Consider the following 8,210-nt stretch of genomic DNA (forward strand, 5'->3'; position numbering starts at 1 on the left):
TCTACCGTTTAGTTAAAAAGAGTGCTTGTTTAATGAATATCCTATCAAAAGAATAAGGAACAAAATAATTGTAAAAAGTATTGGTAAAAAATAAGTGTAAGGAATTGTGGATAAAAACTGAGTGAAAATGTGTAATGCCTCTAAAGAATAAAAGATTTGTAAATGGACGTCTTAATATTTGCCTAGCGTCCAAAATGTGAATTTAACTTAATTAAAATATGTATTAGTGTATACGAAACAATATAAAATGTAAGTTGCATTACGAGCATATAAAGAATATAAAATAAGGGATGGACTAGTATTTTTGCCTAAACGTCAAAAGTGTGAATTTAGTTAACAAAGTATTTATACCAAATCAATTTAATCTAGTTATGAAAGTATTGACGGCCTAAGTCTTGCCTAAGCGAATGACGATTTTAATTTTAACAAACAAGACGACGAGTAAATAAATATATCAACCCGTCATTCCAAAAATAAAGTTTTCACTATACTATGAGTTTATGTTTTGTACAGTTATAAAAAAAAATGCGGAAAGTAAATACAAACAGTGATTCGATAAAATCTTCGGATTCCTTCCGAGTGTCGTCTTCGGAATGTATCTCCGGGTACCTGTATAAACACTTAGTGAAAGTGTTAGTAAGAGAATAAATAGTTATCGAATGAATTAAAGAAATCTATATATAATATAAAGCTAGGCATAGACAAGGTGATGTGGCACCTCTCTATGGCCACCATTCCTATTTATCTTTTTTCTCCTTTTTTTGCCATTTTATTCTTTAACTTCTTACCAAAATCTACTAATTAATTGGATAATCGTAAAGTAAATAGTCAAATAAATTTTTTGTTGCAACAGTCGAACCACGTAAAACTTTGTAATAAAGCTCAATTAACTCTCTCATTCAACCCACATTAATGAAAGAAAAATTTCCAAGAATTACAGGTACTGTTTTTTAACCTTTCAAATTCCTTAGTTATGGAGGAATAGAATCCGAATAGTCTTCAGTAGTCACTACACTTATAAATACACCACAAATAAAAACATGCAACCATGCAAAAGGTGAATCAAATTTCCTCAAGTAGCTGAATGTTTCAGAAATCTATCCTTCACAATGCTCCTTTCTTGTGGTCATTATATATTTTGAATTTTTTTACGTCATATCGCCAAAACATATTATTCAACTTTCATTAATTAAAGCTTTGATCTTTCGTTTTTGCGGGAAGTGGCCGAAAGATAACTTCAACGGATTTCTGCGAACAAGCTTTCGGCGTCCCGTTAATCATATGCTTGAAATTCATAGAATTTATATTTGGAATATGTTTTCTTAATATCCGTTCTTTTCCTAATTGTATGTCAATATTTTATGTATATGTTAGAATTATGTTAAGCTTTTCACTTATCAAAAGAAAAGAGATGCTCAGTTTTTCAATTATTGGAGTTGTAGAATTTTAGAATGGGAGCCTTTGTCTGCTTGGTAAAGTTGTTGTCGTGACCCCGAGGTGCGTAGGTCGAGCGTGGAAATGGCCTCTGCGTAAATACATACATGCCGTGGTCACCTACCCCGGACCCCCCTATAACAGGAGCTTAGTACACAGGTTGCCCTTTAGTTGTAGAATTTTAATACTACTCGATCATCTTAATTATATGTTGTTCATAAGTGTTTTCTAATTATATATAATTTGAATTCATAATTGGCCTATTGATCATTTCAAATCTGTTTTTCTCGACCGCGCAAAGCGCGGCCAAATTCACTAGTAATGAATAAACTTAAAATAAAAAACCCGTCTTTTGTACATGGGAGGCCTTGAAAATCGACGGAAATTTCTTCATCGGCCAAAAGTGTAGTATTTGTAATAAATTGCAAGATGAAAGAAAAAGTATTAGTTAAAATGATTTGAAAAAGTCAAAAAGTAAGGTATGTGACATAAAGTCTTAAAAGTGATTTGATAAAGATTCTTTGAAAAAGTAATGTGACCAAAGTCCTTGAAAAAAGTAGTTTGACAAAAAGTTATTGAAAAAATGATTTGACGTAAAAGTTTTTGAAAACATGATTTGACAAAAGAATGATAAAACTTGATTTGACCTTAAGATTAGTGTAGTGTATGTAATGTAACAAATGTATAGGTGGATGATGTATATGTAAAAGAACATAAGAATAAAAAAGAAAACATAGGTAAATATAAATATGATGTATAGCCAATGTAGAGTAAATGTAAATAGAAAAATATATAGAAAAAATAGGCATGTAGTGTGATGGTATTGACAAAAGTGTAAAGAAAATACTTGACAATGTATACATGTATTGAAAATAAATAAATAAAGTTGTAGAGACAATATAGCAAAATATAAAGATAATGCATAAAAAATGTAGAGACAATAAGTGTATTCCTTTTAATGAAAAGTTTCTCCCTTCTTTTCTTAGTAGTTAAGTAATGTAAATATGTACATGTATATGTATATGACGTATGTATAAAAATATATAAAAGAATAGATAGATGTAAGATAATATAAAGGAAAAGTGTAGAGAGTATAAGGAAAATGTATGTAAAATGTAAAGAAAAATGTATAGGGAATACAAAAATATAAACAATATATGAAGAAATTTAAAGACACAATGTATATAAATAAATGTAAAAATAATATAGATAAAAAAATATAAAGACAATGCAAGTAAATAAATGTAAAGACAATATATATGACTAAGTAAAGAAGCAATGTATGAATGAAATATAAAGACAACTAAAAAGAAATATAGAAAGAGGAAGAAAGTGCTAGCCTGCATAGTCTTCCTATAGAAATAAAACCTAGAGAGTGTAGAGAGAAGAAAAATGTATGTGAGGTAGTGTGCAAGTGATGAGAAAAATGAGAGGGGAAGTCCTCCTTTATATAGGCAAAGGTAAACCACTTTTTATCCAAACCTAAACCACTTTTTATCCAAACCCATGTGCCAAAACTATGGGCTTCACAAAACCATGGGCTTCACAAAACCATGGCTTCTTAAAACCATGTGCTAAATCTTATCTGTGTTTAAAAAATTAATTGCTTCGGTTTTCTCTCCAGGCGATCGTACTAAAATATAGTTAAATAATAATGTAAGTATAAAATATAAATATAAATATTAATGTATAATATATAAAAATGTACCGCTATAAAATTAAGAAACAATTATTAATTGCACAAAAAATGGTAGTATTCGTTGTACATGTGCAAAAATAATGATTCTTGAAAAATGACAATAAATTGATAAAACTCCTAAAATGAGGACAATTATCAATAAATCATCGAAAAATGTAAAAATGTGTAAAAAAATGTATTTCGCGCTCTTTAACGAATCAGGGCCCTCCAAAACGTTAATTTTAAGCACGTCGAGCCAAAATTAGGTGTCAACATATATCACAATAATATCACAACTATATCACAGAAAACCAAAAGGTACAATCCAATGCAATAATGTATGAATGATGAATGCAATGCATATGCACCGTACACATGCACTCCGACGATGAAACATCACATCTCGGCAGCACAACCCATGGGGAACTCGCGAAGTCCATGTACCAGTCACTCCGCACACAGCCCAGAGATGACTCCATATCCAACTAATACTCCTCATATCAGTCATTCCGCACACAACCCAGAGATGACTCGTATCAAATGTGTCTTAATGCATCTGTATTTCCTTCTCACTTTCCATCCTCAGTACCATAACAAGACAATATCAATGTATCATGAAAGTGAGTATGAATACAATACAATGTAATATCAAATGTACAATTCAATCCCAAACAGCACCACACATGGCATACAAGTAATATCAATAATAAGGCTACACAATAAGCCACAATGGAATCACAATTCTTATCTCAATATCAATTCAAAGTAAGGTACCACAATATCATAATCATGATATATCACTAATTGTCAATATCAATGTCTCAACGTGGCAATGAGCCAATAAGTAAATAGATCAAGATAATTCACCAACGCAACGGGGTGGCTAGCCCCCAAATCATACAACAGGACCCAACCTAAGGCAATATCCATCCCAACTTCATACCCAAAAATTTAAATGCATTCTCCGACAATATCATCTAAATATACGCTTCGCTAATCGAAGTCTCACCATAAGGTAAATCGTAACCTACCTAGAAAGCCGAACAAAAAAGTCTTTAATAGTCAAATCTTAGTTTTTCCCTTCCTTTGAGCCTCGTGATAATGGAAGTCTAATTATATCTGAATTATGAAATTAGAATCAAGAAGAAACATCATTCAACCCTTACTTCTATTCAAGACCCAAATCCCAATCTATAGAATGGGGTTTATGTACTAAAATGATGAATTTAGGAATCTATAGGTCTCAACATGAAATTAATGCTCCAGGTGATTAATTCCCATCAATTATAAGCTAGAAGAACTCATGAATTACTCAAATTCGGATTCTAGGCAAAACCCTCAATTTTAAGTATAAACCCTAACTCTCAATTCCATAAGTTAGCTACAAATTAGGAAGGAATCATGCAACAATAGTTTCTAATCATCAATTCCATGCTTAATGAAGCGAACCCAATCAATAATTTAAGGATTCATAGTCTAGAACAAAGAACCCATAAAACCCTCTTTTAATCCTCAAGTTTTTAATGAAACTAGCATGATCTAGAGATTTCCTATGATGATTAATGGAATATAGAATAGCAATGAAGATGGAAGGACTTACCACAATGATTTTCCCCCAAGAAATGCTCCCAATAGTTTTATATTCAGAGTGGTATTGAATGAAAGACTTAGAGCTTTTATCGCACATTTAATGAACTCAACTGCCCGTCACCCGCTTCTGCGCTCACTGTAGCGCTTCAGCAGTCCCGCTTCCGCGGTCCCATGACCGCTTCTACGGTCCAGCCCAAATGCACAAGCCGCTATAGCAGCAGGGTCACCGCTATAGCGGTACCGCTGTCGCGGTCCTGGCGAGACCCCAGACACCGTAAAAATGCTTAAATTCCATCAACTCATCCCGAAATTCCGACTATCACCCGAGACCATCTGCTCACAAACCATATACGCAGACATACATAAAAACACGCTACGCACGCACTCGTGGCCTCGGAATTCCCAACAAAGGTCTCGCCGACCGAGTCAACCCCCAATACCTCGAAATAACTTCCCAACCCAATTCCCAAAATGCACTCGAGTGCATTGGGAACCAAACCGAATATACACACTAGTTCTAAAGAGCATCCGGACCTCTCGGAATCAACGGATTCCCGAAAAAGGTCCGTTTACCCAAAAGTCAATTTTTAGTCAACTCTTTTTCGCTTTAAGCCTAAATTTTCCACAATCACCCAAATCATATCCAAAGACCTTGGGACGCGTGTCAACGGTCCCCTCTAGTCAAATGTGAGCTAAACAAGGTCGGGAAAGGGTCAAAAGCAGCAAAAAGGCTATAACGACCAAACAGATCGTTACACTTATTTTCCGAGAAAATATTTTCTTGGAAAACATTTCCCGTCATTCCGAACACACCCTTAGTCCTTTGAAAATTTAGCATGTGCGAGACCCGTCAAGTGCTTAGTTGATCTTGCAAGTCTATAGTCTATATTCTTGTTTTGATAATAATCATTCATTGTTTGTTTGATTGGAAGGACATCGAGTACAACTGAGGATTATCTGCACCCAAAAGCAACGATTCGCCTATCTCCTTATCCATAAGGACTCTTGGCATACAACATAAACATTTTGCTAGATAACCACTCTACTTTTTTTTTTTTCTAGAAGTTTTGTGGACGAAAGATGAGAAGTAAAAAATTTGAATAATCACTTGTTAAAATTAATAGGTTGAATAATCAATTGTTAAAATTAATAGGTCTTCAAATTTTCATTTGAAAAAATGAAACTTTTTTACCGACGATCATAATACTTCTTAAAGAATCAAGACACTTGATCAATGGAAGAATATATTGTCAACTTTGTTCAATAGGATATCAAAGTGAATGATTGACGCCTCTCATACTAGAAATAATCGCAAGGAATGCTTGGATAATATGGATTCCATTTCTCAGTAACATTCCACTATAAGAATAATTGACTGAATCACGTAAAACCATTTAAACTCACAAAATAGATACTTGAGGTATCTACTGATAAGGGGATAAAACATTAATTTACGGTGGAATACACGACAATCCCCTTAAACTAGACTGTAAATTAATTCCATTTAGATACTCAAACCACGACATATTTCAATTGAGAACATGAACACCTGATAAAGTGTTTCCATTAAACACCTCCAGCTTCAAATTTTGGAAAAGCTTCTGTGCATTTTCTCAAGCGTCCATTACATAGATAAATTGAACACTTAAAATATGTCACATCCTTTAATTATACACAATAGCCTCAATAAGCCGTAAAACATCAGGATTGTCCCAATTGAAGTTGAGTTTATAACTAAAAGAGGTGGCACATTTTATATATTAATCAACAGCTTACATATGCACGTTTGGTGCATTAAAATCGTACGTCTTGCTAGAGTTATATCTAAATCTGCTTTATAATTATATAATCTCTTCTTCTTCTTTTTTTATCTACTTTCCCTACGAAGAGAAATACAAAAGAACCTGCTTTGAAGTAGAAGGGGCTTGTCCATTATTCGTTATATGTCTAGGAAGATTAAAAACTCATCGATCTCCTTATCGCTCTGTAAGAGCGTTCATTCACTCTTCTTTTACTTTCCTTACTTCTAGGAGAGAAAAATAAAACAGATATGTTGAACAAAACGATCTTTCTAAAGTTAAGGAAGCACGTCTCGATTGCGGATTGGGCCAGAAGTAGGAGCAGAAGAAGTGATAAGCCCTAACTCCTCGAGTAAGAAAAACATAACAGAGAGAAGAAACTTTTGTCATATACTGACAGTCATTTTGCCATATACTGCGTGTTTGTCGACCACTCTCGACTCCAAATCATGGGTAGCTCGATCAACATTTAGGGCGTGCTTCATATGAAGAAAAACACGGAAAATGCTTTTTATGAAAAAAAAAAAAAAAAAAAAAAAAAGTGATTTTCTTATATATCTCCTGATATTTGATACGTAAATGAAAACTATTTTTCAAAAATATAACCTTACAAACTAACTTTTGGGGATGAGGGGTGGGAAGTTTGGGGCAGGGGTGGGATGGGTGGAAGACATAAATTGGAAATAGCATGTGAGAGTTTCGAAAAATGACTTCCTTCCTCTTAGCTGGGAAGTTATTTTCAGAAATTAAAGGAAAATGTGTTAAAAGAATAATTTTTCAGAATGCCAACCAATCATGTAAAATTAAAAAATATTTCCTTCATATCAAACACACCCTTATTGGTGCTGGTTTCTTCACTTTTGTTTTCAAAAAGTAGTTTCTTTTTCAGGCGGAAGCAGTAATTGGAAGATGCAACAATGCAGTAGATTGTTACTAAATAAAAATAGAAAATAAATGAACCGAAACCAGTTGTTTAAGTAATCAAAAGACTGACTAATGAAATTGCCCTGATACTTCACTACCGTAGTAGCTCTTTCCAACGATAAGTTAGTATTTCTTCAAGATGCAAATTGGGAACCGATATTAAAAACCAGGATTTCATGAGGATGGGTTCACCATTGCTTTAGAAAATAAAGGCAAAAATTTGAAAAGCTGCCCGCACTGGGGATTGAACCTGTGACCTCCAAAATACAAAGATAACTTTTGACCAGTGCTCCACTCATCCTATTATGACCATGTGTTCACTTAGTTAATATTAGATATATTTTCAGAATTATACACATAATATATCTAGATTAATCGAGTGACCATGTGTTCATGTAACCCAAAATTTACACACAAATTCGCCCGTCTGATACATCTCAACATTCTTCAATTTCTGAGAAAAAATACTTGTTTACGTGAACAAAACCATTTCTACAACAACAAAACCCGCATGTAGCGGTCTAAGGAGGTTAGGATGTACGCATAACCTTACCTCTACCTATGTGGGGTAGAGACGCTATTTCCGATAGACCAAAAACCATTTCTGCAACATGAAGTTAAAAACTAAAAAAGCAAAACAACGAATGGAGGCTTGAAAATATTAAGCATGATCCATCTCCTTACTCAACAAAATCCAATATTCTCCTCATAGAGTGATAACAAAATACCAAGGCCACTAGCCATTGATTCTTTAATAGCTTAATAGTTGAAAACTTGAACACCAA

Source organism: Lycium ferocissimum, chromosome 6 (genome assembly GCF_029784015.1).
Source record: "Lycium ferocissimum isolate CSIRO_LF1 chromosome 6, AGI_CSIRO_Lferr_CH_V1, whole genome shotgun sequence".
NCBI classification, from domain to species: Eukaryota; Viridiplantae; Streptophyta; class Magnoliopsida; order Solanales; family Solanaceae; genus Lycium; species Lycium ferocissimum.